The sequence below is a fragment of the Anastrepha obliqua genome, chromosome 3 (assembly GCF_027943255.1).
Source record: "Anastrepha obliqua isolate idAnaObli1 chromosome 3, idAnaObli1_1.0, whole genome shotgun sequence".
Lineage (NCBI taxonomy): Eukaryota > Metazoa > Arthropoda > Insecta > Diptera > Tephritidae > Anastrepha > Anastrepha obliqua.
In genome coordinates this window covers 62,887,433-62,913,620 of record NC_072894.1, presented here as the reverse complement: position 1 = coordinate 62,913,620, position 26,188 = coordinate 62,887,433, and the positions used below count along the sequence as shown (strand labels likewise).

The window sequence follows — 26,188 nt, the reverse complement described above, 5'->3', positions numbered from 1 at the left end:
TATTGGTGATATATTTATAAAAAAAATTAACACAGCCATTACTTTGTTGCTGCCTAATGGATGGCGTATATCGCATTTGTTTCGGGGGTTCAGGGATTGTAACAACTTTCCTTTTTTTCATTTTATTAATAGTATCAGAGATATCACGTACTTTTTTTATTTTTTGATAGCTACCATAATTTGCAGAGGTTCGGTGTTCCGATCTCGCACATTTTGAACTAAACTTACCTTGGTCGAAGAGTGACTTTTGTACCAGGTTTCCTTGAAACGTAATGATTTTTCCTCAATCGATCATATGCACGGACGGATGGACGGACGGACGGAGAGACAAATGGATATATATCTATATCTCTCTCGATTATTTATTCTTTTACATACAACCGTGTGTGAACAGACTTCTAATACTCCTGTCCAGAAGTACGTGCAGATATAAAAATAGATGCCAAAGGATTAATTTTGCTATACAAAACCTCTAGAAATACCAATCCAATTATATTTTGACATTTGAAATGATTTAGGTAATTTGAAATAAATATAATATATTATTATAATATATTATTATATGGTAGCATGAAAAACTCATTCTCTATATATCATAAGCTAAATCTATATTAATAGCAAGTCCCATTGCATGGAATACAAAACTTTAGAATTCGAGCAATAAATCCACTGTTCAAGAGTTTTATAAGACTAAAGAACTCATCGTATTAAATTTATAAAACAGTTTCTTTTATATATATATATAATTGGCGCGTACACCCTTTTTGGGTGTTTGGCCGAGCTCCTCCTCCTACATATTTGTGGTGTGCGTCTTGATGTTGTTCCACAAATGGAGGGACCTACAGTTTCAAGCCGACTACGAACGTCAGATATTTTTATGAGGAGCTTTTTCATGGCAGAAATACACTCGGAGGTTTGCCATTGCCTGCCGAGGGGCGACCGCTATTAGAAAAATGTTTTTATTAATTTTGGTTTCACCGAGATTCGAGCCAACGTTCTATCTGTGAATTCCGAATGGTAATCACGCACCAACCCATTTGGCTACGGCAGCCGCCAAAGCGCTTTCGGCCTTATGGCTAAGACCAAAGTGTATTATCTGTTCTTATCAGCTTAACATCTGATAGATCCTCCATCGGAGGACAACAAATGTTAAACTTATTTTTGAAAATGGACGGCGTGTTTTAGGGGCTTGCTCCACCTCTTTTACTTTATTATAATATACAAGTATATATTAATGACATATAAATTTTTTAATTCTGCTACTTCTGGCACTTAGTTTTCTAACGACCTTTATATATCTACTTGTATATACACCTAAAGTCGCACCTTCTAAGTTTACTAATCTTCGTCTCGCGTAAACTGCACATTCCCAGGAAATGTGCTCTGCAGTTACATCATTTGCAAAAACGTTAGATGCTTGTTTCCACCATTTTTGATGTTCTGAAATGATGACAAAAACTACTGCGTCCCGTATAGTATCCAGTGAGAGTTCTTGAGGTCTCTCTATCTACGTTTAAGAGTATAGCTGATGCGCTTCTGCTTCTTTTGGACACTCTTCTAGTGTCCCTCTCCTTTTCTCTCTCGAAACGGTGGAGGGAATCGGAGATAGTGTAACATTCCTCAACCAGCTTTCATGTTATTATAGGTATGAAACTGCAGTTCATATGCGGTTGCCTGGCTGTCTGACAAAATGCAAATGCCCTTCCAAAGAAGCAGTATCACTTCGAAAAAGTACTCTCTGCCATAAATTTGTGTATCGCGGATTTCTACTTCGAAGACTTCAAGTTATCAACCCATAATGGTTTTTTCCAGGTATTTGTCTTCAAATGTGTGTCCTGCGGTATAAATGGAGATGAGTTATAGGTATATGAAAATATGCCACAATAAAGGCAAAAACAATTACAGCTGCAAATTCCTATTGCGTTTAAATATTAAAGTTATAATTAGGAGTAACTTAATAAATAAAAATAGCTGGCCACGAATACCTAACAAATTATAGAAAAATAACTCGTAATCTCAAAACATTTTAGTCCAAATATTTTTAGAAATTTCAAATTTCATTGGACTAGTATTAATTCTTGTGTGGCCAAATATGTAGAAAGCAAATTAAATAATTTAGTTAAGTTATTCAATTAAGGATTTTCATTGTGCATTTTACATTCTCCCATTGTTGATACCATCGAACTTTCATCTAACGCAGCCCAAAAATGCAAAGTCACTCATATGTGACATGAGATGAATTCTGCATGCACGTACGTACACTCCATACATAATTTATATGTCACTTTAGGCAATTAAATAAATTCCATATATAAAATACATACACACCTGCAAGTGGTCCGCATATACCGTTAGCAACAAACAAACTTGTTTTGACTTATAGAGTGGGGGCGAAATAAAGGTTAGATGGAGAGAGCAATTGCTTAACCGATGGAGTTTTAGTAGGCTGCTAGCGGCTACTACCTTTCTCTATATGTATATATCTAAGCTTTTTGTAAAGTAGGTCATAATTTACCAAGTCAAACGCTTTAGGCAAAGTATTAAATTATCATTGTCAATTATTTTCAACATGGATGTAGGGTAGTTGTGTTCAGGTCTAAACTTGGACAGTACTGATGACACCAGGTAATTTCGATCAACATAAGATTAAATTTGTGATGTCATCAGGGATTCACACACTTTAGAAAGGCTGGCAGAATGCTTATCGCCTTATAATTACAGGGGTTAGTGCCATTACTCTTTTTGGTAACTGGAATAATGATAAACTTTTTCCACTCTGTTTTGAAAAGTTATTTTCACTCTTGCACAGAACGAAATCGAGCAGCAGAAGTATTCTCGATCTGGGTGGCTCGGAAAATTCTCCAAGCACCAGAATGACCTGGGACTGGTGTTGGCAAGGTAATATAAGTGCCGCTTCCGTGGCTTTTTGTCACTGTTTTCAACTTTAAGTTACATTTTATGACATTAAAAAGACGTATTTCAGCACTAATTCGAAATGTAATCAGTAATAAACATAGCATTTAAAAAATTAAAAATTTACGCAGTGGATCAGTTGCATGGAAGGAACAATAAATATAAATCAAATCTTTAAAATCATTAAGAACTAGATATTAAGTAGAAATTTGTTTTCGTGGTTCAGATTTTCCCTACAATCTTCTAGCGATGAAACGAATATTAAATTTATTGTAATTTCCAGGAACTTCTAAAACCTTTTTTAAAACTTGTCATAGGGTATGTAGTACTTTTTTTGAGATAGCATCTCGTTTTATCTCATTTCGGTGTAACAATGCCGACGTCATACGTTCTTTAAGTAAAATCTTGACTATCATCAGTAGCTAATCAAGCGCTGTCTGAAAGCTTTCAATGCGGAGTTGAAGTGGAAGAAGAAAACAAAGTTCTTATGAAATGAAGTTCAATGTTGTTTGCTTATTGTTTTTAGCCCGTTGCTCATACATAGGTCTAAATTTTTTAGCTGAAATGTTGGTACAACTGTCCTCTATAGTGTCGCAGAGTTTGAACGCGATCTGTCGATTAGCTTGTTTTGGGCATTTAATTATATCAGTCAACCGCAGGTGTGATCTGCGATTTACACTATGGATAAAAATATCGAACAAAGAATTTGTCTTAAATTTTGTCTTTTGAATGGGATTTCGTGTGCCAAATCGTTGAAAATGTAGCAGAAAGCCTATGGCGAGTGTGATTTATCAAAAATACAGGTCCACGAGTGGTATAAGGCTTTTGCAGAGGGCCAAGAAGTCGTGGAAGATTAACCCCGATCCCGATCCCAGATGAAAACAAAGTCGTCGCCAAAACACCATCATTTAAGTTTGAGGGAGGTAGCTCTTGACCTTAGCGTGTCTCACGAATCAATTCGCAACATTTTACACCATCAATTGGGTATGAGACGCTTGCCTGCTCGACTCGTGCCAAGAGAGTTAAATTGTTTAAGACATGCTTGAGCAAGTGAATTCGGACCCAACGTTTATCCAGCGCATCATGACATCATAACAGGCGATGCGACGTGGGTATATGAGTTTGACATGTAAACCACTCAACTGGCGGCTGCATGGTGCTATCCACATGAGCCGAAACCCAAAAAACCACGTCAAAGTATGTCAAAAGTGAAAGTCATGCTACTCGTTTTCTTTGATTGGCATGGTGTTGTGCACTCGGAATTCATTCCAAATGGTTCTACGGTAAATAAAGAATATTATTTGGAAGCTATGCGACGTTTGAAAGAGAATGTGCTAGGAAACCTCCCAATTTGTTGAAAGAAAACTCATGGAACTTGCACCATGATAAAGTAACGTCTCACAAGGCTCATATTGTGAACACTGACCAAAAACTCAACAAATACGAGTATTATCGAACAACCACCGTATTCATCGGATTTAGCCCAGTGACTTTTTACTTTTTCCAAATCATACATTGCCAATCCGCGGACGCCGCTTTGAGTCGATAGAGGCCATTAATGAGAATTCGCTGAAGGAGCTGAAGAAGAGTTCTTCAAACGCGTTTAAAAGGTACTTTGATAAGTGGACTAATCGTTGGCATATGTGCATTGCTTCGAATTAAGCTTATTTTGAAGGACAATTATTATATTTTATTGAACAATTCCCGGTACTTTTTTGACAGAATTTATGTAATCGTCTAAACAAATGTTTTATTGTTACCTTCTACTAATTGTAGAGTAGACAAAAGCATTATACTTAAAAAAACCGGAAATGAAGGCTTTGGGCGTTAGTTTCGGCTCATAGCTGACACTTGAAAGAAATATGGACTTCATTACATCTAAATAGTTTACAATTATTGGCACATAAGACTGATCACTGCGGAGCTCAAAGATCTGTATTTGTTGAAATCACTTTAAATTTCCCTGGTGAAGAGTTGTCCTGAGTATTGCTCGTTAGTCCATATTATGAAGCATACTTACGTAAAACCAAAAGAATTCAACAAATATTTGCAGACACCAACTGGCGGAAATAATCTTGAAAAGGTGATCTGTCGTCCTGCAGCCCTTGTATGATAGAAAAACTATTCTTTATAATATTTATTTATTTTATTCAAAATGGCAACCTCAGAGCATTCCACTAATTATGCCAAAAATGAATCGATTGCGTTAGACTGTGCAACGAATATTGTTAACGTTATTGATTTTAATCTTTGCATAAATAAACCGTAGACGATTGGACTGGTGCGTGACTACCATTCAGAAATGCATAGGTTCAAATCTGCGGCCATGATATAATATATCAAATGATTGAAAAGGACTTTTCTAATACCGACCCCTCGGCAGACAATTTCAGCCCTACGAGCTTTGTTTTGCCATGAAAAAGCTGCTCATAAAAAATCATTTGCAACAACATCAAGCGGCACACCAAAATACTAGAAGGAGATGGGCCAAAAACCCAATAAAGGTGTATACTATATTATATATGTGTGTATATAAGTAAATTTAAGCTGAATTTGTAGAGTATTTTTAATTAATTTGAAATATTATAAATACTTTATTAGGACTCAATTCAGTGGACTGAACTAAATAAATTGCTCGCTATCAATTCCTTATCCTTCGTAGGACTTAGGTTCCCAATCATTAGAGTTAAATTGAAGCTGGCATTATTTGTGACTGTGTCTAGTCTGTGGCATAATATTTGTGCGTTTGCTTGCCTACCTCAATGCCACTTTGATTATCGTTATTGCACTGCAGGTCTAATATTGGTTTATGCATTATCGTCTGTTTTTGGTACTTTAGTCATTTATTTATAGCTATCCAGTTCAGGTGTAATTTATGCAGTAACGTGGCAAGCTTTTTGGGCCTTTTAGAGTGCATGCACAAGAGTATGTATTTAGTATGTACGTGCCTACAAATTACATGCCTCGGCCACATCATTAGTAGATTTATTGTAATTTAGTACCACATATACATACATACATATTTTATAATTAATATAGGTACTGTTTAGTTATATGCCATTAAATAATTTAATCCCTTGTCGTAGAAATATAATTGCTGCATAGAGCTTATGTGACTTTTTTGATTACAGCCCGGAACTCATTGGCAGGAGCTGCGTTAATGTTTCACTTGCCGTGATTGGTACGCAAATACTTGTAGGTGTGCATACTTACATACGTGCGCGATATGACTCTGTTCAGTGTTTAGTAAAGTATGTTCGTCTAAATTTCTTTGTTCATGGTTGAGCATAATTCGAAATTGTATATACATTTAAATGCCAACTTTATTATTTTTCCTAGAAAAATTTAAAGGCATTTGTTGTATGACTTATCTGGCAATTAAGCTTTATATATTTTACAGTCACTAGGTATTTATGGCTCAACACTTTTAATTGTATATCGTCTGCAAGAATTTGTAAAGGATAAAATATATCCCTCACCACTTCTAATCATTCTGGTGGCTGAAAAAAGGTCTAGATAGTTAGGAAGGTTAGATGGCAAAAGTACCACCGATACACTACAAGTAGCACTGGAGTGCCGTTTTGATACAATTATGAGATCTCCAACAGGCAGAGATATACAGCCAGCCAGAGCTGTTGATATATTGGAAGAGATTGATTGAACTTAGGTTGGCGCACTGCCCCAGGCTGTCGAAGAAAGGAGCACCCAGTGATCTTTGTCGTCTAGCTGCCAAACCCGGACATTTACAGAGAAAGTGCTCTACAGTCTCCTTCTCTGAAAGGTCCCCACAGCTTTTGCAATGGGTGTTAAATGGTACCTCTAGCTTTTCAGCGTGTGTGCTAATCGTCCCGTGACCGGTAAACACAGCTACGGACTAGGAAATTGAATGGCAAGGAGTCCAAAGGACTTCCTGAGTTCCGTATATTGTACTGGGGCCAAAGGGTTTTCGAAATAGGACATGAAGAAATGGAGTTTCATCTCTTCTGCCCTTTCCTGAGAAACAATTTCTGCAGGTCCCATTTAATAACTGTCAGGAGGATGAACTGGTAGGAGGTCTCTGAGGCCAATTCAGTCCCCTTCCTGGCAAGCTCATCAGTAATTTCACATCCCTCTATGTTCCTATGTCCTGGAACCCAGATCAGAGAAATGTTACCTGCACTCCCAAGAGATTACCGTCGTCAGACGTCAGAGGCTTAATCGCGGCTTGACTATCGGAGAAAATGTTAATATCTCCCTCGCTCCTTTCAAAATAAGTGGAGTTTCCGGTTCTTTTAGATTCTGCGCTTACGCTTACGCTGACAAACAATATGTTTGCCGTCTGATATAACAACAATTTAACTTGCTTCCAGCTAAAATTATGCTATTCCTGAAATTCTCATGCTTTTTCAACTGGTCTGTTGCAAATTTCAACCTGACAGTACGGTTTGTGGTCCTAATAAATTGTTTGCTGCGGGCTCTGCGTCCATGGACTTTAGCATCTCTTAGGAATCTGCGGACATTTTCAGGATGGCACGTGCTTCCAATATATTTTTCAGCTTTATTTGTAAATGCTGGAGCGCTTACATCATTTTCAGCTCTTTTCGCAAGATCCGTCTGGCATTACTGCGCAACTATGTATGTGTTGAACAATGACAGGTCTCAATTTACCCATTTACGCGATTTTTCATTAGCTATTGTCATCTTTATAGTGATTTAATATTCTTTCAAGTGCTTCAACAGATGCTTGACCATTTCGATTTTCTGCACACGATCACCTTCTTTTAGTATCAAATATCGTGTTTAAAATGTGGCACCACTTTGATGCAACAGTAAATGTGTGTGCCTCCATTTTTCTCAAAAAATATTTATTTATTCATCAATTTCCATTTTATATCCTTTTGATATGCAATTTTTGGTATGTTCTTGAGTTCACTCAGCGATTCGGTTTTTATCTCCTCAATCATCGCAGAACGCCGTCCGTTCATGAGTCTCTTCAATCTTGGGAACAGGAAAAAGTCGCAGGGGGCCAAATCTGGTGAATACAGTGGCTGAGGATTGAAGCAGTGTTTTTGTAGCCGAATAATCTCTCACAAGCAAAGATGAATGAGCAGGTCCATTATAATGATTCAACAGCAATGCATTTGTTTCCACAATTCCGGGCGTTATTTCATATTACTATACTTCACACAAACGGTCCATAACTTCAAAATAATCCTCCTTATTTACCGTACGACCTTGTGGTAAGAATTCGTGATGCACTACGCAAAGGTAATCGAAGAAAACAGTGGACAAAACCTTGATCGAAGTTGGCGTGATTTTTTGGTCTTAGCTCTCCTGGACTTCTCCATTGGTGCGATTGGGCTTTGGTTTCGATGCCATAACCATATACCCATGATTAGTCACCAGTTATGACCCTTTTAAACAAATCGGGTCATCGTTGACGTCATTCAACAATTACTGAGCGATACTCATGCGACGTTGTTTTTGGTCAAAATTCAATAATTTTGGAACGCACTTCGCTGCTACACGCTCCATGCCCAAAATTCGCGAAAAGATTGCATGGCATCAGTAAACCGATATGCCGATATCCTCAACAAATTTTCTAATTGTGACTCGACGATTCTCCATAACAATTTTCTTCGCTTTCTCAACATTTTCATCGGTTGTTGATGTGCGGGGCGTCCAGAGCAAGTGTCGTCATTCACATCTTCTCGAACTTCTGTGAAAGCTTGTATCACTTATGATTATTTTTTGACACAGAGTACTCTTACCGTATGCCACTGTCAATATTTTAAGTGTTTTTGAGCACTTAATTCCATTTTTTACACAAAATTTGATGCTCAATTTTGCTCCATAGCAGAAAATCACCGAACACGTAACACTCTTGTCTTATTTATGCCACTCACAAACAAGTTTAAGATGCTACACATATGTTGCTAAAACCGTCTACATATCTTGGAGACGAGTGTACCAACGTATAAAAACAATAATTGAAAGTCGAATGTATGTAGCCCGTAAAATTTGAAAATTCGCCTTATTTTCTGAATACACCTCGTACATATTTGCATATACGTGTATATTTTACGAGTTTACAAAATATACTTATAAGTATACGTAATTAAAAAATAATAGCAAAAAAATTATTTTGCGGTTATGCGTACCTATATTTGATCGATTTTAACTCTTATATTGCCTTAAGTGATTCGAGCATTATTTTGACTGGAATCCATTACATATTCTTTATTATATTCGATAGGTATAATATGTACTTACATATACTTATATACTTGGCGTTAAAGATGGCATTATTCTTCTTTCTCTTTTCGTTAGTTTGCCGTGTAATGAAGTTATATTTTTTTCAAGACAATTTTCTTGACTGCGCCTGCATAGAATACAAGACCGTTAAATTTTTTGTAAAACAAAAAAACATTCAGTTCCAAGTCGATTCAGCAGTTTTACTTGTACAATAATATGTATTTATAGATAAAGAAGAGAAAAAGGCACAACTCCATGAATGCCGAAATAAATTTAATCTACTTCAATTTAAATTCAATGGAAGATAAATTAGAAAAGGGTTTTTGTGCGCAAATTGCGATAAAGCAATTAATTTATTGTTTCTAAAAAAACAATAGCATTAAAAATTAGCTAGGCAGACATAAAGTAAATAATGAAGGACAACAGTAAAAGTAATTGGTGAAACAATGGCAAATTTCATTGCAAGACAGACGAAAGAGTGAGTGAACCGAGACGAGAGCGGGGGGCGGGCGGACGTTTTAAAATGTAAGTCCCGTCATGTATTTTAAATTGTAATGTTCTTCAAGAATTATTTAGATACTCACAGCAGTACACAACTTTTGGCTGACTGTTTGGAATCTAAAAAAGTCATAGATAATGGGAGTACTTTCAGAGGGACGGAAAGAAATTTGGAACTAACATATAATATAAAAAGTGGGCTTGGATTTTGACTCATCTCTGCAAAATTTAAGTTGAATTTAAATAAGTTGGAGAGCAACATGTAAACCAAGCTTAGGCGTGTTTTATTAAGTCGTTATGGAGATACACGCATCTACCTAAAAGTTGGCGTAGCTCATTTTTTTCTAAATTTTAGGTTAAGTTAGGTGAGAATAGTTGCCCAAAAGAGTGGGCACACTTGGGCGAAGAAAGCAAATTCATCTTTTGTGATGCCATTGCAAAGAAAATAAGGTGGAGGAAATCGATAGGACGAAAAGAGAGAGAATAAAGGTGTGATTATTTGTAGATTACGAACGATAGCTGAGTTACGGTTGTGCTAACCGTTATGTGCTGCTAATGAAGTTAATCATATTTTAAATATCAAGGTTATATCAGCAGGTCTAGCAAAGAAGTGAGATGCGTAAATCTAAGTCCCGCGAGAGCGAGGCAGCTGAGAAGAAGGTGCTGAGATGAGTCCCCTTCATCCTCCATACAGCAGACTCAAAAAGGACTCGAAGTAATTCCAGATCTCACGGCATGTATACCTCGTGGATAGTGTCCCGTGAGAACACCCACGAAATTCGAAAACTGAGATTTTATCAACCTCAGAAATTACTCAAAGGCCTCCGATTAGCACGTGCCCAGAAGTATTTCGCGACTATATAAGTTTATGTACTTGCCCAGTGTTCACTGAGTTGACGCGATCAGACCGTAGGTGGGTTAAAGGGATCCCAGTTCACTTCTTTCGCGGGGAAACTAGCTTACAGGTCTGGCCAACTGATCAGCTTCGCAGATTCCCGCAATGTCGCTATAACCAAGTACACCGATGAGCCTTATATCAAAGAAATCGAAAGTGAAGCCGGGCATTACCAGGGCAATAACTGCAGTTTGGTTATCGGAGTAAATATTTACTTTCTTGGCAGTTATTAAAGTTATTAAGTAAGTGAGCAGCCAATAAACTGCTTCTTTGTTTCCGGCTATCTTTACTTGAAACACACTACAGTAACCGGTAACCTGAACTTGAATCTGTTGGTGAGCTCCTCGCAGAATACTCCTGTGTCAACCCTTCCTTCCAACTTCGAGCCAACCGTGAACAGTTTAACCATACCCTATCTCCGAGTGTTGCGAGCCGTCCACTCATCCTTTCATAGAATGTGAATGGAGAATGTTTCGCTTAGACTAAGCGAGGATGTACATTGATTCGGTGTTAGGAGGATGAACCCAATCTTTCTAAGATTTGCGTTATGCCCTACAGTTTTGTCCTCTATGTCTGCATGTACCACATTTAACATCGCATTGAGTGATAGATTATGATTTTACGTACGTCACATTTATTTATTTGAGTTCATGAATCTTACCAACTTTGTGTAACTTTTCTTCATTTACATTATATCTTTGACGTTTTTTCTTTTTTGTAAACTACCTTTCAGTTTGAAGATGGCCTTAAGATTCAATCAAACGAGTTATTTGCTCGAGTTATCGTACGAAGGGACGGGACACAAGGCCAGGCATAGCTTAATCGGTTCCCATTCTCATTTTTGAGCATTTTGGTATAATATACATATATATAAGTATGTATGTATGTATGTCTAGATCTCTCTCGGTTCTTTCATGCTGTTGCATATAACCGTTGTGTGAATGAAATTATAACAGCCAGGGTACAAGTGCGCATGTGAATACATACACACATTTGAAGCATAGAAGGACTAAACAGTAGATCACGTACTGTCAATAAAATATAACCAAATCACACTATAAATGCAATTACAGCAGGCTACGAAGAAAGAGAAGCATTCTCACCCTCTTCAAAGGACGAAGTATAGCCAAACGAGGGAGGAAGAGTGAAAATAAAGTAAACAATTGAAACGAACAAATAAATAAAGAACAAAATTAGAAACCCCAAGAAAATGCACTACGTGATAAACAATTACATCGCAATGGGCGAACTGCATCAAACTCGGGATGATTCAAGAAGTGAGAGCCTTTAAGTGCTACTAAACAATAACAATGACAACAATGCTGTTTCCCAAGTTACGTTGTGCGAGACTAATAATGCCGGTAAATTGACAAAGTTGCCGTGGAAAAATAACAATACGGGTGAGGAGGGAAATAAAAATATGCAGGGCAGGTACTTATAACTAATATTATATACAGTGGCTCAATAAAGAACGCGAACACCCAGGTGAAATGGTTTTAAATCAAAAAACATATATTCAAATGCAAATCCAAGGCGTTTATGTGTAACATTTATTTGCGTTCTTCAAGCGTATTTTTCAAAACTAAAAAAAAACATAAATAAACTTCAACGCATTCGTACATAGAAAATATAAACATAAAAACTTAGCTAAATACATGACAAAAAAGAACTCGGACATTTATACAATATAAAGTAGAGTTAGGCAAATAATATTTAAGAAAAATCAATATAATTAATGCTTAGTCGGCAAGCCTTTATTTTTTTCACACCATTCAGTTTTCTTGGCGTCGATTCGACCAGCTTCTTGCATGTTAAAGGATCTATTTCCCCCCCACTCTTCTTCGACAGCATCTTCTAGGCCTTTCTTGTTTCTATTAACATGCTTTTTCAGCTGGTTTTCCAATTGAAGCCACGGATGCTTAATTATATTGAGGTCTGAAGATTGTGGAGGTGTTTCAAGTAGACGGACATCAGGTATCTTATGCTTGGGATCGTTGTCATGATAGTATTGGAAATTGCCCTTAATTCCCAACTTATCAGCTCTCCGGCACAAATCTTCATTCATAATTGTTAAGTATTGTTTGTGGTGCTTATTGCCGTTTATGAGGCACAAATATCCTTGTACCAGCAGCGGACATACAATCCCATACCATTACCGACCCACCCTCATGTTTAACTGGCGGACGTAAGATTTTTTCCAGCAACTCTTCTTCTTTGTAAGCTTGTTTTCATCTGCAAATAAAACGTATTTCCAGAACTCGAAATCTTTAACTTCATGACGCTTTGCGAATTCTATTCTCTTGTGTCGATTGAACTCATTGATGAAAGGTTTTTTTCCGTTCAACTCTTCCATTATAATTATTCTTTCGCAACACTATACGTATATTTTCGGAATTGCAGTTAATATTAATGTATTGGGCGAATTCTGTTGCGAGCTTAGGAGCGCTCAAATTTGGATTTTTCTTAATTTGTTGCACTATCCGCCATTTATCTGATTCCGAAAACCGTTTTGGTCATCCGATGTCTTCTTATTTACCACAGATTTTGTTTCTTTGAATCGTTTTATCACGTCGTATACAGTCAGATGGGGTCTATCCACTATTTCTGAGATTTTCCGAACGGTCTTGTCCCTTCCTTGAGGACTAGTAATTAAATTTCATACTTCAGTAGAGCTTTGTCCACGCCGTCTACCCATGTTTATAATTTGGATTTATATTCAACAAAACAAAATTTTATTTTGTTTTATTACGTGTGGTTTTTTCTTTGCACTGTTCCACTGAGAGAAAATTAGTTCTGGGATTTCCCTTTTAAAATGCCAAACAATCGTAATAATCCAAGATGTCCGATGCAGGAATGACTAAACTCTGAGTTTACATTTGCCAAGAAAAAGCTCCTCATAAAAAATATCTGACGTTTGGAGCCTGATTGATACTGTAGGCTGAGAAATAACATCAACACGCACACCACAAATAGAAGGAGAAGCTTGGCTAAGTACCTAGCTAAAGTGTACGCGTATAAGAAAAAAATGAATTCGAATGCAAGCTACTATTTTCTCAAGACCCGAGCACAAAGCTCTTGTTATAAAGTTGTGGCTCCTGCGCAACTGTCTACAGTGTCCCGACCTAAGCCCCATCTTACGGACCCCATCAAGATCTTACGGAGCTATCTTGATGAAAAAGTGCAGCTAAAGTCAACTAAGTTCTGCTGTAGGGACAGAAAAAAATGTGGCGTTGTTTTTGTGAAAAACTTGAACAAATAAACTCAGTAAATTGGAAATGCTATTAAAAACCAAACAACATAAAATATTATTATGTGTGCATTATTATTACAGACTGCTATAGTTTTTCTCTATTGAAGAAAAAATTTATATACATATATGTACATATTTTTGTATGGTTTCATTTTTATGTTCATTTTGTTCGAGTTTTGATCAAAACTATTTCGTTTTTTTGCTGAAAAGCAATTCACTAATTAATTTTTAGGTCGCTGTGCGAATTTCGATTTCACCTACTGTAGGCCTATTCCATTTTCTGGATGTTGGCGTTCTTACATCATTTGCCTAAGAGACAAGAATTTTTATAACATTGTTTGCAAAAATGTTGAAAGAGAAATAAAAAACCGAACAAAGTTTATTTACTTTGCTATGAAAATACAAACAACCACAGCAGAAATCACATCAATAACCAACTCGCAAGTATTTGCATACTGAAGTATTTATGTATGTATATTAGGGTGGTCCAAAAAAAATTTGTATGCTGCCGCCCCCCAAAATAGTAAAGAATGAAAAATAAAAAGACCCGTATTTTTTTTTTTTTTAATCAGACCATATTTAATGGTGCCGCCGGGGCTTTGAAATATCCCATGTATTTTGCATGGGAAAAAAATACTTTTTCGTAGATTTCATGTAAAAACCTGGAAAATGAATATATTTTAACCGGATAACTCAGTTTCTCTTCATAATTGGTCAGGGAATAACAACCAATTATGAAATAATCTCACAAAAAAATATCATAAAAGTAATATAAAATATTGTTTTTCGATTTTTTCTTAGATTTTCGTTTTATGGGGGCTTTTTGGGGTTCTATAAAAAATAGTTAATACAAAAAAATTAATTATTTCATAATTGGTTGTTATTCCCTGACCAATTATGAAGAGAAACTGAGGTATCCGGTTAAAATATATTCATTTTCCAGGTTTTTACATGAAATCTACGAAAAAGTATTTTTTTCCCATGCAAAATACATGGGATATTTCAAAGCCCCGGCGGCACCATTAAATATGGTCTGATTAAAAAAAAAAAAAATACGGGTCTTTTTATTTTTCATTCTTTACCATTATGGGGGGCGGCAGCATAAAAATTTTAATATAAATTTTTTCCCATGCATTTTTGGACCACCCTAATGTATATATATATTTGCAACTATTTTAATCTTGAGAATGGTGTAACGGCCAGCTAGTAAAGTGTTCTACACGCAACGTGTCCAAGGAAGTATTTTAAATCTCTCTGTGGCAGACAGGAACATCGTGTTAAAGAAGAGCACGCAAAACATGTTTGGCCTTTATTAAAAATAATTTTTTCCAACAAATACAATAGACGTCGATAAAAGTACATATAGTGTAAGTACATACTTGCCTACGATCTAAGGAAATAATAAGCAAAATTGTGAAAACCTTCTATTTGTTTACTTTTTGTGGGTGCTCTTATAGATTTGTAAATACTTATTCATCCTTGTAAGCGCGCTATGAATGGACAAAAAAAATGTGTGTTTGGTTTTCGCAGAGAGGTGTCCAAAAGAATAAATTGCTCGAAAAGTAAATAAGCGAGAGCTTTGTTGATTTTGTCAGTGTTGGAACCTATGTATATAGATACTTTCCATTAAATTGAAAATTAAAGGCAAAGAAATGTATTGGTGCGCAAAGAGTACTGGTTTTATGGCTTAGTAAAACCATAGAACCAGATTCAGGAATTCGAATGAGAATGAATATGGAAATGAACCTTAATTGGATGGATTTAGTGTTGGTCTCCTATAAAATAAATTATTCGTTCATTTTTGAATTCCTTTTTGATGCATCTTAAAGCTGTCAGATAGCATTTTAACCCAAGAAAAGTAATATTTTTAAATAAAAAAGTAAGGAAGTGCTAAATTCAGTACGAACCAAATTTTATATATCCGCGAATATTTTAGTAAAACTTTATTTGGCCTCACTGCTGATTTTAGGAATCTAACAAACTCACAGACAATGAGACTTATAGTTTCTAATATACAGGCGAAACTTAGTGTTAACATATAAAAAGTGGGCATGATTAAATAATAATAATTAATAATTAATCTCAATAAAATCTAAGTCGAATTGAAATAAGGTGGAAATGTGTGTGGTAGGTATATGTGTACCAGGTTTGAGCGTGTTTTATTAGGTCGCTATCGAGATGAAGTAATTTTCACAAAAGTGGACGCGGCAGCACCAAATTGATCTTCTTCTTAATTGGCGCGATAAACGCTTACAAGATTTTTGTCGTTTTAACCAAGTGAGGTCAAGTCTTCCTGCCTTCCTCTACCTCTGCTATCACCAGCTGGTACCACATCGAGTACTTTGAGAGCGGAGCGTTTGTAACCATGAAGACGCTGGATTTTTATTCGTTGCGCTATGTCTATGTCGTCGTAAAGCTCATTGTTCCCTCGCCCACGATACATGTCGTCGCTAACGTGCAAAGAATCTTTTCGCAAAATCTTTGTCTCAAGCACTTCAAGGGACACCTCATCGGATATTGTCATCGTCCAAGCTTCTGAGCCATACGTTAGGGCGTGCATAATGAGAGCCTTGTATGTAGAGTGTTAGTTTTGTTCGTCGAGAGAGGACTTTATTACTCAATTGCCTATTTGGTCCAAAGTAGCACTTGTTGGCAAGAGAGATTAGATTCTCCGTTGGATTTCAAGACTGGCATTGTTTCCGTTCTTAATGACGATTCCTAGATAAACGAAGTCTTTTACAACCTCGAAATTATAACTGTCTACAGTGACGTGGGTGCAGATACGCGAGTGCGCCGACTGTTTGTTTAATGACAAGATGTGCTTCGTTGTGTCCTCGATCACCACCAGACCTTTCGCTTTTCTTTGTCCAGTTTTAAAAATGCATAACTAACAGCGTGGATGTTATGGCCGATGATATCAATAAAAATTGTACTATTCCTATACTAATTATATATGTATGTGCATATAATCATATAGAAAACCGTTTTCTCTTCCGTTATTTGTTACATATCCGCCCATTTCCCGCCCATTTGATGGCAATTTTCCCAACAAACGTAATCACCAATAAGTAATTGCTTACTCACCCTCCTCTACCCAACCTAGAACTATCATTTATTCTTCCCATCTAATTTCACATTGAGTGTATGCATTCAATTATTCAGAATAACGTGTGATCAGTGACTTCAATGTATTCTATAGACATACTTTCCCCATGCCCTTGTCCTTTTTATTGTTGTCCAGCTGTCAAAGAAAAGTCAAAATATTGCGGGAGCGGACCATAAAATTTGGTATTATAAGTGGCAGTCGCCAGTGTGAATGATTATCAATACCTAGTGTTCGAGTTCAAAACCGGCTATGGGCACGAAACACTAAAATGATATAAAACGGTTTTTCTATTAGCGGTTGCCCATGAAAAAGCACCTCATAAAAAAATCATCTACCGTTCGGAGACGGCATAAAACTGTGGATTGCGCAAATTATGGCAAACGTATTAAGACGTACAGCACGAATCGGGTGTGGGATTCGGCCAAACAGTCAAAAAAGGGTGTAATCGCCAATTATATATTTTGTATGTATGTATGTGGATATGTGCATATGTATTCGTACATCTGTATAAATACCAACAAAATGGAAATGGTAAGTGCGAAAGTAATGGGAACCCTACAAAGCGAGGAGCTCATCAAATATTGATGGGGAAATGACAGTTGACCATAGAAAGCAAACAAAATAATAATTGTGCATGTGTACAAGTTTTATTTTAGTATATCCCAGCAACATGTTAATGCTGTTATTTTTTTGTGTACTCTGATAAAAACGAACAAAGGCCATGCACATACATACGTACATATGCACGCATGTATGAATGTAAGTATTTAAATGAAATCAAATTTAATGAAATTACGACATACTAGAGTAAGTCGATATTTTTAGTAATTACCACCTAAAATTCAGTTTTGTATTCAGTTTCGAAGTATACACTTTAGTTAGTTAAGGTTATTTTTCTAACAATGGGCAAAGGTGCGCGTGCGTGAAATAATATTCTTTAATCCGAAATTTCATCTTTAAATTATTTGTGACCTTCATATTCACCGCTTTTGAGCCAATTACTAACACTGCCAAACGCATATCTTCTTTGTGAGGCAATAATAGTTATTCATAGCAAGTGCAGGGTCTTTCATGTTCAAGCTTCTTTTTTAGCAGCATTTTGTTTTGTGGGCTGCCGCAGTTGAATAGCATCTTTTTGAATAAATGTGAAGTAAAAAATCTATGTAGAATTTTGGGAATGACGCTAAACAGTTATTTTTGACATTTCCATTTGAACCTCAGACAGTCAAGAAAAATACCCTAATGAACTAAGTTATCGGATCAAGGGCAAAGAGCGGGACTATCTAAAGCAGGGCGAATCCAGCTGTGTGCATAATAGCTCGAGATTGTGTGGGCGGAGGTGTATATTCTGAATATCTGGGGATCTCCTTCAGTTTTCAGCTTTCCAAGTATTGCAGTGTCTCTCATGCTGAACTGATACTAATAATAAAAACCCTGGACACTGGTAGAGTATGATGTGATACCTGCAGATGAGATCCACATATTCACTGGTAGCCGACAATCTCTAAGGTAGTCATGAAATGTCGCACATCCCAAAACGATATGGCTGAGTTGTTTCACCCAACGGTATAATGGGTTCCTGGCCATTGTGACATTGAGGGGAACTGCAGGGCCGATGAAGTAGCGCGACCTGATACCAAGTTGGCTGGTGAGTACACAGACAATGACTTAGTTATTCCCTTACAGACATGTAAGTTACTTATTATATGTGTGAAAAAATTTTAAAAGCAGCAAACGAAAGATGGCGTAACGAGTCCACCTGCAAAATCGCTGATCAGCAATGCTAAAGACACAGAATGTATGCTAAGCCTAAGTAAGCATTGTTTTAGCATCTTAGAGGATGAGTGGGGAGATACATGACTTCTGCAAAAGTTGTATGAATGAGGAAGAGATGATCACGCACTTTCAATTTTCACTGCATTCGTTAAGGGGAACAGGAACAACTTATTATTTTAAAAGTTCTTTCAAAAGTGACGCCAGGATGTCAGTAATGAATAATTCCTAGACGGTACCTCTTTTTTGGCATCATTGAAACTTATTGTGAAAATGGTAGATCTTTAAGAAAAATAATTCAGGGGTTGGTGAAAATATTTCAAGAAAGTCTTTGTTTCACGGATGCTTTGTTGATAATGTTGCTGCTGTAGCGCAAAGTGTTAAACAAAGTGCTGAACAAACTTCAACATCGATATCTCAACTTTCGCAACAATTAAGCATTCATGAATCGACGGTCTGTGTGTTGTCTTGATGAAACGTATTTTTTTTCTTTGTCATATGCGGGCGTTTCTTTGTAATTTCGGCCTCCAAACTAAATACATATATATCCTGCTATATAATATTCATTTTTGATGGTATTGCCCTTCTTAAGACAGTCGTTGACTATTAAAACACGTGCATACCAAAATACCGAGGCCATAACTTTTCCAACGGTTTGCTGTGCTTTCGAACGCTTTGTACGAGGTTCCCCAGTTGCTGTCCACTCAGTGACAATTGTTTTGATTCCGGAGTGAAATAATGGATTCATGTTTCATCCAAGGTCATGTGTCGACGAAAAAATCCCGGTATATTACGTTTAAATATGCCAAACATTGCTCAGAATCATCAACACGTTCTGGTTTTTGGTCAACAGTGAGCAAGAGAGCACAGAGTCGCGACCCCACTCTGAACAGGGCTTTCTCATAGTCAAATGCTCATTCAATATAAAGACAACATGTTCTTTTGATATCTTTACGGTGTCAGCTAACTCAAGCAACTTCACTTTTCGATCACTCAAAACGATTATGGGGATTTTTTGCACGTTTTCTGGTCTTAATTAGGCTATAAAAGAAATTCTTTACCTGGGATTACAAAAAGCTTTCAGGGTTTTACTCTTTATACAGGGTGGGCCATATAGCGTTTGCACAAATGACATGTCAAATGTGTTCATAATTTACTTAAAGGTTTGACATTTACGAAATGGGATGCTATATGCTTGTACAAAATTGGGAAATATTGAAAACCTATTTCCATATAAGCAAAATTGTCGGATTTGGGGCTCAAAAAATCCACACGTTACTGTAGAGAAACAAATGCATCCACAACGAGTCACTGTTTGGTGCGGTTTTTTGTCTGGCGGCATCATCGGGCCATTTTTTTCGAAAATGAGCGAGGAGCCGCTGTTACAGTAAATGGCGAGCGTTACCATGACATGCTCAACGAGTTGCTTCCAAGAATTGAAGAGGATGACATGGACGACATTTGGTTTTAACAGGACGGTGCAACTTATCACACTGCCAAAGTTACACTCGAACTTTTGGCTACCGTTTTTGAAAACCGAATAATCAGCCGAAATTCTGATATCAATTGGCCGCCTCGGAGCTGTGCTTTAAGCCCGTTGGACTATTTTTTGTGAAGAGCTGTTAAAAACAAATGCTATGCGAACCATCCAGAGACGACTGATGCCTTAAAACACGAAATCGAAGTTGCCATTCATGAAATTGGAGCCCAAACAATCGAAAATGTGCTTAAAAATTGGGTTGATCGAATGGCCTATCAATCTTCAAAATAAAAAAAAAATTTGAAAAATATTGACTAGTTTTTTTTATAGCCGATTCAAAAAGCAAATTTTACATGGCCCATCGTTGCGCTATGTCTATGTCGTCGTAAAGCTCATTGTTCCCTCGCCCACGATACGCGTCGTCGCTAACGTGCAAGGAATCCTTTCGCAGAATCTTTGTCTCAAGCACTTCAAGGGACACCTCATCGGGCATTGTCAACGTCCAAGCTTCTGCGCCATACCGTTTTTGAAAACCGAATAATCAGCCGAAATTCTGATATCAATTGGCCGCCTCGGAGCTGTGCTTTAAGCCCGTTGGACTATTTTTTGTGGAGAGCTGTTAAGCACAAATGCTATGCGAACCATCCAGAGACGACTGATGCCTTAAAACACGAAATGGAAGTTGCCATTCATGAAATTGGAGCCCAAACAATCGAAAATGTGCTTAAAAATTGGGTTGATCGAATGGCCTACTGTAAAGCCAGTCGTGGGAGTCATTTGAACGATATTATTTTTTATTCAGAAATGACAATGTTCAATCTTCAAAATAAAAAAGTTCAAAAAAAGTTTGAAAAAATATTGATTAGTTTTTTTTTTATAGCCGATTCAAAAAGCAAATTTTACATGGACCACCCTATATGTACCCTAATAGCGGCTGCCGTAGCCGAATGGATTGGTGCGTGACTAACATTCGGAATTCAGATAGAAGGTAGGTTCGAATCTCGGTGAAACACCAAAATTAGGAAAAGCTTTTTCTAATAGCGGTCACCCGGCAGGCAATGGAAAAAATCCGAGTGTACTTCTGTCATGAAAAATTCCTCATAAAGAAATATCTGCCGTTCGGAGTAGGTAGGTCGCTGTAGGTCCCTCCATTATATGCAAGCATCAAGAAGCACACCACACATAGCAGGAGGAGCTCGCCCAAAATCCCAAAAAGGGTATACGCGCCAATTATATATATATATCTACATATATATATATTAATACTTTCATTTCCAAGCCGACATGACTACGCTAAAATAAAAGTTAATTTTATATTTATTTAATGTGCAATAATCATCGTTTTTATTTACTCAAATTAACTACGTGGCGTAAAATCGGGGGTTGTTTGTCGGCATTTGCAAGTTTAATTAACCCTTATAAAAGAATTAGAATCCGTCAAATGGACATACACATTTCCGTATGTGTGTATATGGTATACTTCTGCATTCATATGCACTAATCTTTGTATAGTACACATTTATGTGCAATCGTGGGCGTACAAGGCCTGCACACACTGCGTCACAAACTAACAAGCCGACATACATACTCTTATATATGTACACGTATAGGGGTAATTATTTAGACCGCTCGAACTTTAAAAGTAAATGAAGCATTCAAAAACAATTGATAAATAAATGTTTTCCGTATGTATTTGATAATACTGGCATTTTTTAGGGTTAACCCGATCTCAGTTTTTCGATCAACTCCCATAGGAAAGGTCCGGATCATTTTAATGGGTATTTACCGCACTAATATAAAACTCTCTTTCGGTAGTAATAATATATATAATTATATGTGCATATATTCTTTGAAACATTTGTTTTTAACATGACAGCACTGAAAAGAAAAATTAAATGATGGTATATGAAGGACCTGTAAATAATACACATTTTCAACGGAACGATATTTTAACTTATGCGAGTACTTCATATAACTTCATGCTTCTGTATGTATTCACTTGTCAGAGTTACCAATTACAAAATCCAGCGGTATCGATTGGATTCCGATCGTTGAGTAGTAGCTATTATGTGTCGAATATCTCTGGTCGCAGTGCGTTATGGCCTTCTAATGTTTGGATTTGGGCTCAATTTCATGAAGAACTCGAGTTAAGTTAGCATTCAGCGCGGCATTTGTCTGTCGTCTGTCGGGCGAAGAACTCGAACTTCTTATCCAATAAATTCTATTCGTCGAGTGCAGTGTGCCAAGTGGGCCATTTTAGATCACGAAAGTTGCTTTTATTGGCTGATAGCGCAGCTACTTTTTCCAGAAAAGAAAGACTTCTGAAGAATCTCTCTTAAACTTTCCTAGCCTCCTTTTAAACGAAGGCTCATGAGGCTTATCGCTGCAGTTTACTTACTTCACACTCACGCCACTTACGAAACGTTTGACAAACAGAGCACTAATTGTGATAAAAGATTTTGAAACTTTCAAGATGTTGTTGAATCCTGTGTCATTCTATCATTAAATGTCAAAGCTAAATAAGTATTCATGTCAAATTTGTCTGCTGTGGCTTGACGAAGGTGGTCGTTAAGCAGGAGCCTTTAGAGTTACCATACATATGTCTAAATTTGAATAAAGCCGCGATTCTGCTTTTGTGTTAATTCAAACTTGTCAAAGAGTCCTTTTTAATACACACACATACATATACACATAAATATTTGCGTACTAATATGAAAAATCAACAAAGGCAAAGCGGGGTCATTGGCATGTCGCATATGTTTGTCTCCGTACGTAGGCACATAAATGCACCAACTTAATTATGTGCATATATGAACATATGAGTAACATTAACTAAGTTCCATTTTCATAGTGAATAAGAGCGAGTTCTCGTATTAGATTATTGCAACCAAAGAAGTGTGAGTAAATTTGAATTTGAAGGGAGCGGAGCTAATGTGCAGCGGACCAACACGAGTGTGAAATCAGAGCAGTAGTCGAGTTGGCTCCCTATGTAGTTTCTTGTCATAATTTAATATTAAATACAAACACCAGTACGAGTACATTTATGCCAACAAGAGGGTGTGTACAGATACTAATAAATATATGTGCATATGTATGAACACAAACGAATTTGAATAAATGCCCAACTAACCTTTTTGCTTGATTTCAATTTGAGATACATTTAGTATAAAGTAGCGCTTTCAAATCTACAACGTTTATTCTCAACAAGTTGATTATAGTTTTTTCAACTTAAGTAATGTAGATTTTCTTGTGTACGAAATTGAGAAATGAGTAGCTTTTAATGAAGTATTTTTTTATTTATTTTTTTTGTTAGAATTTTAATTGATATGATTGAGTTGATGGGGAGTATTCTGCGAGGAGCTCTCAATCAAGCTCAAATTTAGGCTTTCGGACCAGTGTAGTGTTTTCGCAGCGGATTTAGCCGCACTTCTGTTATTACTGTAAAGGATGTAAATATCTACTCCAACAGCCAAACGGCAATTACGGCCTTGGACTCATGGTTTGTGCGTTCGAAATTAGTCGGCGAATGTCTGACTTCTCCCTCGATTGCATCCCAATATTTCGATATTAGGCTCATTTGAGTTCCCGGCCACAGCAACATAGAGGGAAACTGCTGAGCTGATGAACTGGATATACAGCGTAACCTGGAGATGATTTCATCGCAAAATGAGAGGAGAAACCCTTGAAAACCTGCGGTCTGCTCCAGGAAAGATGGGCCTCGCACCAACTAAGAGAGCACTGCAAAGTCGGGCGTTCCTTTTGGCCACGGGTAGGTCGGGGGCGCTCGAAGGAACTTCTAAGGCTAACAAGCCCGCAACTTCCGAATTTGATAGGTATCCATACCGGATTAAACTGAACTTGACAATTATGAATTTATCAATCGTTGGAGAATATTTCTTCTTGTGATTGCTGGGTGTAATTATATTTAATGCTCCATTTGCATACAAGTGTGTGTTGATTGGGTGTCGGTGATGGTTAGAGTAATTGATTTATTTATTTATTAAATTTTTGGCTTTTTTTCTGCAGCAGCATGCATGCAATGGGCGTTGGTATTTTAACGCCCACTACTAAATTGGTTTCTTTTGAAAAAAATTTTCGATTTTTTTTTATTTTAACACATTAAATGTTTAATGGAATGCTTTTCCTTCCTTTGCTTTGCTTTGCTTTGCTTTACACAAGATGATTGAGATAATTGTTTGGATAAATTACTCATTTATATATACAAACGCTTGTGGTTATAAATGCGGTTGGCTGACGCGTCGTGACCAAATGAATACCAATCGGCTTGCGCCAAGTTCGATACCCATTGGTAATACGATGCAGCAAATAATAAAAAAGGATTTTTTCAAAGGAGTTATCCACGCCGCACTAAATTTTAAATACACTGATTATTTCACTAACAATGTTTTTTCATTGATAGTGAAATTAAAAATTCATTTCATAGAGATAGGGTAGTGAAACTTTAAATGCATTATCACTAAATGCCTAGTGTGGGCTGGTTCACTTCCACTAAATATTTAGGGGTAATGGGACTTTCATTTGATGATGGCACAATATCTTCATCAACTATAAAGTCAGGGTCAGCAATAGATCGCCACTTCTAAAAGGATTTTCTTACTCACTTCAATATATATATTTTTTAAATTTTTTCTCAAATACTGCTTCCAAGTTTCTCAATAATCCTGTAACAAATTAGATTAGAAAAGGAAATTTGCAGCTGATAATCTTACAGCTTAGATGTTACAGAAAATTCTTAATATTAGCTTCTTAATCACTATAATAAGTTCAAAAGTTTTCCTATAAATAATGGGAAGTAACCCTAGCAGCAAAAAGAGATTTAATTTTCTATAGATTTTATTAATTTCATTAACTAGTCTAATAGTGAAAAAATGTAAAAGTACAATAGTTAGATTTAACTGCTACAAAATGAAAGGTGTAATGGAAGCGTAATATTCTGTTTGGAACATTAAGCTGCCGATGCAATGGAGGTGGTTGATGGATTTAAGGTTGCTTCACTGCCCCAGGCTTTCGAAGAAAGGGGCAATCATTTACCTTATTCGTCTAGCTACCAAAATCGGACATTTACAGGGAAAGTGCTCAATAGTTTTTTTCTCGGAAAGGTCCTCACAGCTGCAAAGGGGATTAGTCCTAGATTCTTCACAACGTCCAATGGCCGGTAGATACAGCTATGAGTTTGGAAGTTGAATGGCGTTGAGTCCCCAGGACTTTCTGAGTTCTCCGTCTATTGTATTGGGGTTAAAGGGCAGAGAGATAAATTCAGCCCCTTCCTAGCAAGCTCATCTGCAATTCCTTTCTCTCTATGTTCCTATGTTCTGCAATCCAGATCAGACAAATGTCACCTGCGCACCCAAGATATTTGATCACTAGGTTCAATCACTAGGTTGATCACTCAGTTCACTAACCATTTTGCATGCCTGGAGGATCGCAAAGACGTTTACCTGAAAAATACTAGCAGTATTCGGTAATTTTAAGAGAATAGATAAATTGGCTGATTTAGAGAAAGTCCCTGATCCGACACCCGTTTGCATCTTGGAGCAGACAGTGAAAACAGAGGTAACAGCTTTGGGGCAGATTTTCGCCTCGTTCCAATCCTGTCTACTCGGAAAGATTGCTTTGTTCCGACCCTCAAACTCCAGTTTGCGGATAAAGAGATCTGTATGAAATTCAGAGAAATACGGTGTTATCTACCTAAAAATGATACCGTGCCCCTTGAGAGAGGGATTCCATTAGAATGTTTCGTCTGCTTGCAGATGTTTCAGTAGTTATAAAATGTTGTTGCTATATCCTTATTCTTAGTCTGTATTGATTATAGTTATACTATTTTTATGAGGTACAAACATATTCTCTAATGGCGAGTCCTGCTCGATAACTTTGTTGTTGCTTTCGTCAAGCACAAATTGAAGGATAAGCTTGGCCAAAGCTCAACAAACCTAGCAAAGACAATACGCGCCAGTTACTTACTTATTACCTACATTTCAGCTCTCGTTCCCTTAAAATTATGTCTGTATGTGCAAGAGC

The 26,188-nt window shown here is 36.9% G+C and overlaps 1 protein-coding gene and 1 non-coding gene across 2 annotated transcripts in view; both read left to right on the top strand.

The window, feature by feature from the left end:
* Positions 1-26,188, top strand: part of LOC129242754 (connectin-like) — a 201,836-nt gene that overhangs the window by 26,832 nt on the left and 148,816 nt on the right. The window lies entirely within an intron of this gene.
* On the top strand, positions 1,056-1,246 carry LOC129243318 (U2 spliceosomal RNA). Its single transcript, XR_008582293.1, has one exon. It is a non-coding gene; the product is annotated as a U2 spliceosomal RNA (small nuclear RNA).